This window comes from Triturus cristatus, chromosome 7, assembly GCF_964204655.1.
Source record: "Triturus cristatus chromosome 7, aTriCri1.1, whole genome shotgun sequence".
NCBI classification, from domain to species: Eukaryota; Metazoa; Chordata; class Amphibia; order Caudata; family Salamandridae; genus Triturus; species Triturus cristatus.
The window spans coordinates 1,850,176,674-1,850,189,429 of record NC_140590.1 but is presented as its reverse complement, the minus strand read 5'-3'; the positions used below and the strand labels follow the sequence as shown (position 1 = coordinate 1,850,189,429).

General features: G+C 50.4%; 1 long non-coding RNA gene across 1 annotated transcript in view; it reads right to left on the bottom strand.

The window, feature by feature from the left end:
- LOC146813441 (uncharacterized) overlaps nucleotides 1-8,425 on the bottom strand; it is a 152,292-nt gene extending 143,867 nt beyond the window's left edge. Inside the window, exon 1 of the long non-coding RNA XR_014966980.1 lies at nucleotides 7,943-8,425. This is a non-coding gene — a long non-coding RNA (uncharacterized LOC146813441). The remainder of the gene's footprint in view (nucleotides 1-7,942) is intronic.
- Nucleotides 8,426-12,756: the final 4,331 nt, after the last annotated feature.

Sequence of the window (12,756 nt, the reverse complement as noted above, 5' to 3'; positions counted from 1 at the left end):
TGTACGTTTCACTAGAATGGAGGTGCCTCGTGCGTATGAGAAGAAGCACGAGAATCCCCTATGATTGGCCCAGCGCGCGGCAAACACAGGGGATACACTAGAGGACAGGTGCGTTTCCTGCAGCATTGCACAATGGACATTATGCTGATCTAAGTAGGCGAGGATATGTCGTCTCTTCCGGGGGTTGCCTAAGCCTCACACATTCCAGGTCAGAAAGTTATACTGGAGGGTCTTGGGGCCGGACTCCGTCATATAGATAATTGGGGATTCTGGTGTAGGTCAGAATGAGTGTGGCCATGTAGTAATGTAATAACAAGTAGAGCCGCATCAGTACTGTAACAGTAAACAACATAGTACCCTATCTCGGGTCCCTCCCCCAACAGCAATCCCAACCTGCTGTGCGACTACCCTCCCCCCTCCCGAACTGTCCCGTAATTCCCAGTCCCAACAGGGGACAAAGGGATAACATCAGTAGCAAGTTACTCAAGGTCAAGCAATAGGGTTCACCTGATGGGCGGCAGCCAAAGGGCAACCAGGTGCTCCTCGCAGTGTGCGAAGGTGTTCGGGCGTAGTATCTTAGGTCCATTGTGGCACAATTAATGATTTATGTCGTAGGCCTGGGTATGCCAGTTCGGCATGAAAGGGCAATATGCAAGGGGCGGCGCAGTCGCGCAGGGCCAGCACCAGGGTCCCCAACGCCTGCTCCGAGTATAGAATCTCAAGTCGAGTCCTGCATTTCGTGTTCCTGCGGGAGTTTGTTGGGTTCTTTGCATGAAGGGGTGTCCCACCAGTATAGGAGACATGTGTGTTGCCTTCTTAATGAAAGTGAGCCCAGCGGGCTTAGCGAGGAAGCCAGGGAGCTGTCAGGTGAGTTCAGTTCTGCGTTCTGAGAGTTTAGTAGCACAGGGCTGTGAGGACCTTTATTCAATGTCGGACGCGCTCCTACTGTTCTCGTCTCGCCGCGTCGGGGATCGGTGTCCCATGGGTGGCTTGGGCAGAGTTTTGATGAAATCCGGAGCGTGTTGCTGATTAGTGAAAAAGTGCTGTTTCCCCTGGGAGGTCACCTTCAGGCGAGCCGGGAACAGCATGGTGTAAGGGATATTAAGCTGCTGCAGCTTCTTTTAAACCTGGAGGAATTTGCGTCTCTGTTCTTGCACAGCCATGGTGAAGTCCGGATATATGGAGATCTCTGTCCCTTCATGAGTGAGGCGTCAGTTTTCCCGGGATAGCCGCAGTACAGTATCTCGATCGCGATAGTTCAGCATTCTGGTTCTGATGGGACGTGGGGGAGTTCCGGGGGAAGGCCGACGCGCCCTCTCGACCACAAATACCGCCGAGAACTCCTCTCTGCCAAAGAGCGCAGTGAGCAGGCGCTCCACATATTCCTCCATCCGTCCAGTAGCTGTGGATTCCGGTACGCCCAGAATGCGGAGGTTGTTCCTCCTGGACCGCAATTCCAACTCCTCATTATTCGAGGCTATCACCTTCAAAACTTTGTTCATTTCGAGTGTATGGGCGGAGGTTGCGTTAGAAGTATCCACCAGGTCGGACATTCGCCTCTCCGCTTCGGTCAGGCGGTCATCGTGTTTATCCACCCTGCACTTCAGCCTGACCATCCTGGCCGACATGGAGTCCAGTTTAGATGCAATCGACGTCAGACTCGCCTGCATGGCGAGTAGTAGGTCCATTAATTATGCCGTGGTCGGGGCTGGAGTTTCAGCAGGATCTTCATCCGGGCCTGCCTGGGAGCGCGGAGTCTTTCGGGTATCAAAGGTGAGTTTCGGCTGTTTGCCGTCCGGGTTCCCCATTATAGCCCGGCGGAGGGAGCAATTGTTCAGCAAGGGATCAAGGGGTTCGTGTCTTCCACCCAAGGAGTACAGTCTTGCAGAGGCGCAGGTCAGGCGTGTTAGCGCGGTACACAAGGGGAGAGCGGGGGCCCCTCACGTCTGAGGGATCCTTTTCATAGACATTAGTGCCAGCCGTCCACAGATAGTATAGGAGGTCTCCTCTTCCACGCTTTCTTCCCCCTCAGTCAGCGCCAGCACAGCAATGCCTACAGCCAAGGGCAACCTGCACACAAAGCGCTCCCCGATGCGGCAGCCAGGCGGTCCACAGCGGATCTGCCAGAGGGGTCACCCAACGAATATATCCTCCACTTCTAGAGCCGCCACCCGAAAAGCTGTGGATTTGCGAGGCTCCTCCTTATATCGTCGATCTGCGCCAGGGTCCCTATCTGCTCCTGGGTATCCCGGCCCTGCCAGGGACTTCTTAGTTGAAGGTCAGGAGGAAGACAGGCACAATGCTGTGTCCATAGCTTGGCACGACACTGCAAGCTGCTCCAGGGTAGGGCAGCGTTGTTTCCTGCATGCGCTGGGGTGGCCACCGCTATCAAGGCCAAGCCTACTACAGGCCGACAGCAGCGCCAGGAGGCAAGGCCGCAGCCAGGGCCCAGCTCCATGACGCGGGACGAACCAGGCCGCACCGCCGCAGACGACTGGATTTTAGGGATTTTAAATAGTATAACATTTTCAGAATGACAGCCATAGTGAAATTGCTAACTGGATCCCTAGTTTATAAGATGAACTAAAATGTACAAGTCACTTTTTTTTGCCAGTTAAATATAGGCTGGAAAACATATTGCTAGAAGCAAAGTTGTGCTGAGTTACAGCAATGGCGTAATAGTTATCTGGTGACATACCAGTGTGTGAGTTATACACACAGGCATTTTTATGCATTACTTAAAGTATTTTACGCTATTACAAGTACGATTCCCAAACCCATAAAATATTCAAGGTTGTTGCATACTTTTGTCATTAACAAATTTGATTTATGGGCATTGATTGGCTAAAAACATAAGATCCCGAAATCATCCATTCATCTGAATTTTACCACTTTTTTCCCAAACTTTAACTGCTAAAAGCTAATCATTGACATCCGTCCCATTGTTCCCTCCTCGCCGTACGCCATGTTTATTTGTGTGCAGTAAGTGAGAGCCCATGGTGTCTTCAGTCATGACCCTCCCTCCCCCCAGTGATGGTTTTTGTGCAGTGAAGGAGTCTCTAGTGTGCGATTATGTGCAGTGCGTAAAGCTCTATTGTCTCTTGAAGGTGGCGTTTATGGTTAGCTGGCCTCTGTATGTACCATGAGCATATGAAGGAATAGACCTTTGCATTCGAACAGATATATTGCTAAAGGAAAATATCCATTCTACGCTTACCTATAGCGTTATAAGCAAAGGTTTACATTTTGGCATGTACCTTACTGGCGAACTGAGCATTTAGTATCTATTATGGGGCAGCTTTTCGTATATACAGTGTTTGCAGAGATGTTCTTAGTGTTTTCCTATATAGGTTTACTATTCCAATGTTCATGGGTATAAGCATCCTTAGTAAATAGATTCTAAGTGTGTTGCATTGTTAGATGGGTTTTCGTGCTTGTATATGCATTGTTGGCACAGTGTCCATGCATTGTTGGTATAGAGCCTTTGTGCTAGAGTGTATGCAGTGTTGGTGATCATTCTTTTCGGGTATGTGCATTGTTATCAAAGAGATCGGTCGACCTCGAAACGGGGGAACCGGGTTTGAGTCTCGGCAGGGGCCCTCAACATCCTGTGATTCTGGGTAAATCACTTCATTTCCCTGTCCCTAACAAAAATTGAATGCGTCCGTCTGTGACGCAACCGGTGCTTATGTAAAGCACTCTGATGCCTTCGGGTCGAGTTCAAGCTATATAAAACTAGAAAAAAAAAGCCTTTTAGTGCCTTTTGGATTATTCCAGACGTGCTTCTCTATTGTGCATCTGCTTTGTTGGTCATCATTGCGCTTACTGCCTGTGTGTATATGTGTTATTTGCAAAGCAACTCTTGATAGTTTATATACGTTAGTTAATTTGAGTTGCATCAACAAAAAGACTTAAAAGATCGAAAGCTTCTGGTGCATTTATGATTCTGTGACTAGTAGAAGCAAATAGTTTGAACAGCATCTCGTTCAAATCAAAAGGTTTGATTGTAAATAGTTTGAAAATGTCCTTGCATGACGATTTGAGCAGTAGTTTGAATCCTTTGGTTCAGATTTTCTTTTTCTGCTTTTCCAACCCTGAACCTTGACCCTAATTCTATCTCCGACTCTAATATGTAAACTGACCCAGATCATAATCGAATCCTCACCTTCACACTAACATGTGTATTTGACTACAAACACAATTCTCACCTCCATGCTAATCTGTAGCCCCCACCCTGAAGACTGCAGAGACATCTGCACGCCGCGGCTTATTTAACTAAAGAAGAGGCCGGGGGTGCGAACCATTCAATTAATGAGGAGCCTCAGGCCGTGGTGTGCGCGCACTGGTCAGAGACGCCTGAGCGACTCACTGACCCTGGATTGTTGCTTTATTTCACAGTTCACACACAAGTCAGTGGTCCATTTTCTCCTTTGCACTAGGGCCCGTGCCTTACTGGCTGCACCACTGCTGGTATGTTGGCTTATAATTGGAGGTATGATCATGTGTTTTCTTGGGCAGATGGTTGTGTTGGGATTCTCTTGTAGTTGGCTGGGTTTTATTATAAGATGTATTTTTTTTGACTGGTGTGTTTGCCTGCGTGCTGGACATATAATGCGTGAGGTGTTATTTATATTGATTGATGTATCGGGATAGTAGGTGATGAGCGGGTTGGGCTGTGTTCATACTGTTTGGGTGGCACATGTGCTTATCACTGTGTAGGGGGTTTCAGGAAACGTTACATACTTAGGGGAGTGTAAGTGATAGCTGGACACTGATGTGTGAACCACGGTCCACCACCACCAGCAACAGGCTGCACGAAGAAGCTGGAACAAGATCACAGCCGAACAACTCGCCGCATCCCTGAGCCAGCTCACCGAACCCCAGCCAAGCCGCCGACAACCTCACGAAATGGATCTCCACCTGCGCGGACGAGCTCGCCCCTCTGAGGACCCCGCCCAGCAGACCCGGAAGCAAGAAGGCCCCGTGGTTCACCGACAAACTCAAGAGCTCCAAGAAGAACTGCCGTGCCCTCGAGAAAGCCTGGAGAAGAGACCCAACGCCGGACAACATGACTACCCTCAAGCTCGCCACCCGAATGCACCATCAACTGATCCACGCCACCAAGAAAACAGCATTCAAGGACCGGCTGGACAACAACGCACACAACAGCAAGGAACTCTTCAACATCGTCAGAGAGCTCTCCAACCCCAACGCCGGAACCAACAACATCACCCCATCGCAAGACCTCTGCAACTCCCTCGCCTCCTACTTCCACAACAAGATCGCTGACATACACAACAGCTTCAGAACACAACCAACGCTCCCCACGACCAAACCAACGCCCCCCACCACCACCCTCAACGCCTGGACACCGATCAACCTCGAAGACACCATCAGCACGATGAACTCCATCCACTCCGGATCCCCAACCGACCCCTGCCCTCACCACATCTTCAACAAGGCCGACGCTGTCATCGCACCCCACCTGCGGGACATCATCAACACCTCCCTCGACACCGCCACCTTCCCTGAGAGCTGGAAGCACGCCGAACTCAGCGCTCTACTAAAGAAACCAACGGCGGACCCCACCGAACTCAAGAACTACCGCCCCATCTCGCTCCTCCCGTTTCCAGCCAAAGTCATCGAGAAGACCGTCAACAAGCAACTGGCAGCCTTCCTCGAGACGACTGGTTCCCTCGACCCATCCCAGTCAGGCTTCCGGGCCAACCACAGCACCGAGACCACCCTCATCGCTGCCACCGACGACATCCGAACCCTGCTGGACAACGGAGAAACAGCGGCCCTCATCCTCCTGGACCTCTCCGCGGCATTCGACACTGTCTGCCACCGCACCCTAGTGCAGCGCCTCAGCAACGTCGGAATCGAGGAGAAGGCACTGGAATGGATCATCTCCTTCCTCACCGGAAGGACACAAAGAGTCTGCCTGCCCCCGTTCAGATCAGAAGCCACGGAAGTCATCTGCGGCGTCCATCAGGGCTCCTCGCTCAGCCCCACCCTCTTCAATGTCTACATGAGCCCCCTTGCGGCCATCGCACGCCAACACAACCTGAACATCATCTCCTACGCCGATGACACCCAGCTGATCCTCTCCCTGACCAACAACCCCGCCACCGCCAGAGCCAACCTACACGAAGGGATGAAAAACGTGGCCGAGTGGATGACGACCAGCCGCCTGAAACTGAACACAGACAAGACGGAAGTCCTCATCCTGGGCTCCTCACCCTCCGCCTGGGACGACTCCTGGTGGCCCCCCGCCCTGGGCAACGCACCCAAACCGACAGACCACGCACGCAACCTGGGCTTCATCCTGGACTCCTCCCTCTCCATGACCAGACAAGTCAACGCCGTCTCCTCGTCCTGTTTCAACATCCTGCGCATGCTACGTAAGATCTTCCGGTGGATCCCCACCGAGACCAGGAAGACGGTCACCCAGGCCCTCGTCACCAGTCGACTGGACTACGGCAACGCCCTCTACGCCGGTACCACCGCCAAGCTCCAGAAGAGACTCCAGTGGATCCGGAACGCCTCGGCGAGACTCATCCTCGACGTCCCCAGACGAAGCCACATCTCCAGACACCTGAGAGACCTGCACTGGCTCCCGATCAACAAAAGAATCACCTTCCGGCTCCTCACCCACGCGCACAAAGCCCTACACAACCAAGGCCCGACCTACCTCAACAGCCGCCTCAACTTCTACGCTCCCAAACGCCACCTCCGCTCGACCAGTCACGCCCTCGCCGCCGTCCCCCGCATCCACAAAGCGACAACAGGAGGAAGATCCTTCTCCCACCTGGCCGCCAAGACTTGGAACGCCCTCCCGACCGACCTACGCCTGACCCAAGACCACCTCTCCTTCAGGAAGAAGCTCAAGACCTGGTTGTTCGAGCAGTAGCGGACCCCCCCCCCCCAAGCGCCTTGAGACCCTCCGGGTGAGTAGTGCGCGTTATAAATGCCTATGATTGATTGATTGATTGAATGCATGCTGCGGTGTGTTTGCCCTCTGGGGCAATGATGTCTTGCTAGAGTGTGTGACAATGGATGTTTGTTGGAATGGTTTCTGAGGTGCGGGTGAATCAAACCCGAGTGTGCTAAACGCTTTATTTTGTAGGGCGGGAGTGGTGTGTGTTTAGTTTAGTGCTGGCTGTTATTTCCTAGGTCGGGGCGGCACATTCGGAGTCTGTGTGAAAGTTTAAGGCAGGTTGTTTTTTAAATCTTTTGGATAGACGGAAGAAAGCAGGTTGGAGAGGTGTAGTAGCGTAAAATCAGTTGAGTAACGTGTTTGCTTGGCCTTTTATGTGCTATTTGATTTCTGGGGACTGTTGCATGAGGTGTGAGTCTGTGGGGGAGATGCAAGTACGTGACCCTGGGGGCTGTTGAGGGCGTGCTCTCGGCCATTTGTAGCGCCGCCATAGTAATCTGTGGCAGAAGAGCACATGTAGCAGCAGTCCAGTGCCTCGAATCGCTAAACTCACCGTGCGATTAAAATACGCTGTCCTTGGTGTTTACTTTTATTGGCGCCAGCGTTTTAAATTTTGTCTGCTCGTTAGTTTTTGTACCCCCCCCCCCCCCTCTCCTTAAATCAGCAGATTGGTATTAACACACCATAACAAAGGGGGATGCACATTAAAACATGACAGGCAGTATACACGAGGATGATCGCGCGCAGTCTGCGCACCATTTAATTAATAATGATTGAAGAGGCCTGCTGGCTCTGAGTGAGGGGGTCCCTGGAGCGCGTCCCCCATCTCCCGCAACACGGGGGCCGGTCTTACGCCCGGCCCTTGGCCTACTACATTTGGTTTTACTTTTATTCCCGCCGGGCCCCAAGATGCTGTGACTAATTCCAATGATCTCACGATCCCACCCTGGCCTCTGAGACTCCTCGCCAGGGACCACTCCTGCCTCGGACAGACTGACTCACCTGAGCCTAGGCCTGGCCTGCAGCTGCAGCTTGAGTGGCAGGCACGAGCGGGCCGCGGAAGACGGGGCAAGGCAGGTAGGGGCAGGCCGGAGCCGCACGGTCCTTCTAGTAGTTTCCCTGGGATGCCGCCCTCACCTCACGGGTCACGCGCACATTTCATAGAGCTGCGCAATGCGCATGACTGACACCGGTCACCACCCTGAGGACCCCGCAGCGCGCGGCGACGTCTCCGCGCCATGAAGAGGAGAGAGCGTCTCCTCCGCTCAAAGGCCGGGCGTGTGCACCAAGAGCCGGACGAGATCGTGGCGCTCCAGGGGCTCCCTCACTCAGCGGAGCCAGCAAGCCTCGTGTCTTCAATTAATTAAATGGTGCGTGCACTGAGTGAGGGGGAGCCCCTGGAGTGCGGGGTCCCCCCGCAGCGCGGGGGCCTGTGTTACGCCCCTGCTGCGCACCCTATCTTGAACTCATCTCTCGAAAGAAAACTAACGGGGGGCGGGGCCTGGATTGAATGCCCCCCCCCCCCCGCAGTGTCGGCGTCCAGTTCTGTCCTGTCAACGTAGTGACGTTAGAACGAGGCTGTGCTGATCGCGCGCGCCGAGCAGTTCGCGCCTCCTGACGGTTTGAAGCGAGTTTGTGGTTCGTTCTATTGTCTTGTGATTGCTGAAGCGCTTGGATGTCCGTCCAGAGGACGTCCGTGCTTGCTCCAGATCAGGGCACAAGTCCTAAAAAAAGAAGTGGGGGGACGCTGTCACCGGAAGTGACGAGAAGTGGGGGGACGCTGTCACCGGAAGTGACGTCACAACAGGAATCTCATGGGTATTCATATGCCTTTAGATGAAAGGTGGTCTGCACCCTACCTCGCGGAGGCTGCGTTTAATCCCCCCGCAGTGGGAGTGTCTCTCAGATGTCAGGCCCAATACTTCTTCGTGTAGCTGCTCGTTCGAGCTCTGCAGTATGTCAGGAGATCTTGCCGTTTGTGGAACGGTTTCCTTGGTGACAGAGTTTGCTTTCGCGACTGGCGAAAACAAATCGTCCGGCATTACATTGTTGGGCATGTTTTTGCTGTTCTTTGCAACGGGCCCCGCAATGATGCCAAAGAGTGAAGTCCAGCTTTTGGGCAGGGGGGACGGCATCCACCCGTTAAAACCTGGTAAAATAAGTGGGGGGACGCCGTCCACCCGCGTGGTACCCCGACTCGAGCCCTGCTCCAGATGAACTAATATTCAGTATCAGATTGCTGCTGCTCACTGACTTCGACTGACCAAAGTCTTCCGGGATCTCTTGGAGCGGCGCCCCTGAAGGTCTCCATCTACCCCCCTATTCTTGGTGACGATAGAGGCAGTGCGTGTGCTGACCGTCTGTGGGAGGGTGGAGTGGGGGTGGGTACAAATGACTTTCCATTAGCTTGTAAGTAAAGTAAGCCAAGGACATGGCCAGTAACAACAAGCAGTGGCATAGCCAATAGGTCTAGCCTTTGGGGCCTTAAAAGTTTTTAGCCATGCAGCACACAAGCTGCAAGTTTACAAACATCAGATGGTAAATGGAGCAACCAGTTGTAACAGTGGCAGGACCCGAATAGTTCCGTCCTAAATGTGCATGCCTTCTAAGCAGGCTTAAACAAGGGCATTAACAGCCGAGCTAAGGTGGGTGCGGAGATGACATGGAAGGCAGCGAGGTAAAGGGTGTGAAGCCAAGGCTGGAGCCTGGCCCTTCGAGTGTGAGGCAGTGACTTGAACCATGAAGCAGGCATTAAGTGGCAGAAGAGTGCTGTACATACTGGAGGAGCTTGGCAGCCTGTGGCCTGGATTCTGGGCTGGAGCCGCTCAACTAAGGTTGATGTAGGGCCAAGCTGCAGTGCAGCTAGGCATGGCCTTGGGGAAGCGTCCAATTGCCAGCTGAGAAGCCCATCCGCAGGACCCTCCAGAATGTTCCCGCTGTCTCTGCTGCACCAGCTCACTGAGAGGAACAGGCAGAGACCCCACTGTAGCACCTGACCCGCCCACTAACAAGGTGCAAGTACAGAAAACAATTCTTTGCTAGGGCATGCCAGCTCTCCCTGACACCATAGCCAATGGAGAACTAGCAAGCGTTCCTCCAGCCAATCCGAAGCCACGGTACAGTCTGGGAACCTAACAACCAATATACAAGCATAACTGCCCTACCAGTCCTTAGGCGATAGTTTACATCTCCAAACAAATGTCCTTACTCTTGTCCCACTGCTAATAGAATGTTTCTTCATAAATGATTGGTTAATTCAATTCAATAGAGACTTTATTCGGTTATATTTAGGCTTTCCTGTTTTCAGTTTCTATTTTTGGTAAATTCTGGTGGGTTTTTTTCAGTGTTTTCAAGTGATTTCAGTACCTTAAAAAAACAGTGGTTATCAGTGGTTACACATTTTCGCGCCATTAAAAACAACATAAACAGTGTTTTTCCGGTGTTTATGTAACTTTTTGCTTTTACTATTGCTTGCTTTCTACACTGATAGTGCATGGTATTTAGATTGTGTACATACCATGTATATGAGGTCCAAATACATTTTTACAAATCAAACTTATTGTAGTACACCATACAATGCATCTTCAGTGAGTCTTTGATCATGCACGCTAACTCTTTCCTTCACATATAAACTTTTATCTCTGAAAAAGCCCTCCCAACATTGGCACTAGGGACAGGCAACGCCAAAATAGCCAGTACACAATTTGCAAATGCTGGCCTCTGACATAGCTTTCCATGTTATTACTGGTGTACCTGAAGATTGTGATTCTCTGCGACAGGTTCTGCAACATATGCATTGAACTGGGTGCATATACCCTCAGAGTTATTGAACCAGCTGAGAAGCCCATCCGCAGGACCCTCCAGAATGTTCCCGCTGTCTCTGCTGCACCAGCTCACTGAGAGGAACAGGCAGAGACCCCACTGTAGCACTTTTATCTCTGAAAAAGCCCTCCCAACATTGGCACTAGGGACAGGCAACGCCAAAATAGCCAGTACACAATTTGCAAATGCTGGCCTCTGACATAGCTTTCCATGTTATTACTGGTGTACCTGAAGATTGTGATTCTCTGCGACAGGTTCTGCAACATATGCATTGAACTGGGTGCATATACCCTCAGAGTTATTGAACCAGCTGAGAAGCCCATCCGCAGGACCCTCCAGAATGTTCCCGCTGTCTCTGCTGCACCAGCTCACTGAGAGGAACAGGCAGAGACCCCACTGTAGCACCTGACCCGCCCACTAACAAGGTGCAAGTACAGAAAACAATTCTTTGCTAGGGCATGCCAGCTCTCCCTGACACCATAGCCAATGGAGAACTAGCAAGCGTTCCTCCAGCCAATCCGAAGCCACGGTACAGTCTGGGAACCTAACAACCAATATACAAGCATAACTGCCCTACCAGTCCTTAGGCGATAGTTTACATCTCTAAACAAATGTCCTTACTCTTGTCCCACTGCTAATAGAATGTTTCTTCATAAATGCTTGGTTAATTCAATTCAATTCAATAGAGACTTTATTCGGTTATATTTAGGCTTTCCTGTTTTCAGTTTCTATTTTTGGTAAATTCTGGTGGGGTTTTTTCAGTGTTTTCAAGTGATTTCAGTACCTTAAAAAAACAGTGGTTATCAGTGGTTACACATTTTCGCGCCATTAAAAACAACATAAACAGTGTTTTTCCGGTGTTTATGTAACTTTTTGCTTTTACTATTGCTTGCTTTCTACACTGATAGTGCATGGTATTTAGATTGTGTACATACCATGTATATGAGGTCCAAATACATTTTTACAAATCAAACTTATTGTAGTACACCATACAATACATCTTCAGTGAGTCTTTGATCATGCACGCTAACTCTTTCCTTCACATATAAACTTTTATCTCTGAAAAAGCCCTCCCAACATTGGCACTAGGGACAGGCAACGCCAAAATAGCCAGTACACAATTTGCAAATGCTGGCCTCTGACATAGCTTTCCATGTTATTACTGGTGTACCTGAAGATTGTGATTCTCTGCGACAGGTTCTGCAACATATGCATTGAACTGGGTGCATATACCCTCAGAGTTATTGAAGCAGTCAAAAATGAGGGAGCACTTTTGAAACTCCGGAGATAATTTTCCTTTACGGAAGGGATCCATAACTAGTGCAGAGTACCACAGTGAGGCTTCATTGACTTCAAATTCCATGGTTGGTGAAGGGCTATTTCTCATACATTGTAAAATAAAAGTTCCTGAATTGCTCCTCAACATTTCTTTGCTCACCAAGTGGCAAGCACTCTAACATGGAACATGTTGTAGTGCCAAAGTCACTAAAAGTGTCGCCTAGCATACTCTCAAGGAGATGTTTCACATCTACACCAATTATGCTGAACACTTGGTATAAAAGGGCGTTTTCAAACTCCAGTTTTTTTATTATGTCCAATACAGGAGTTATGATTTCCTGTAAAAATCTAAGAATTCAGTAAAGTGTACTTTTTTCAAATCAGTACCAATATGCAACCAAAGATCCTCACATTTCTTGCCTTTGGCATCATCACTTGGCGAACATTCTGTAAACAGTTGCCACATGGGTAATCAGGGACATCTTAAAGATTTTGGGGGCCCTGGGCCAAATGTAACTTTTGGGCCCCTGATCGGAACAATTTCGGATTTATGATCCAATGTCAGCTTTCTCGTGATCTCTTTCGCAAGATCACTGACACTTCAAGGGCAGACCGCTCCAAAGTTTACAGGTGTCTCCAGCTAAAATGACGGGATAGTGATGTGTTTTCAATATTGTAAAATAGGACTAGCTCTTGAAGTTTATTGCACATAATTT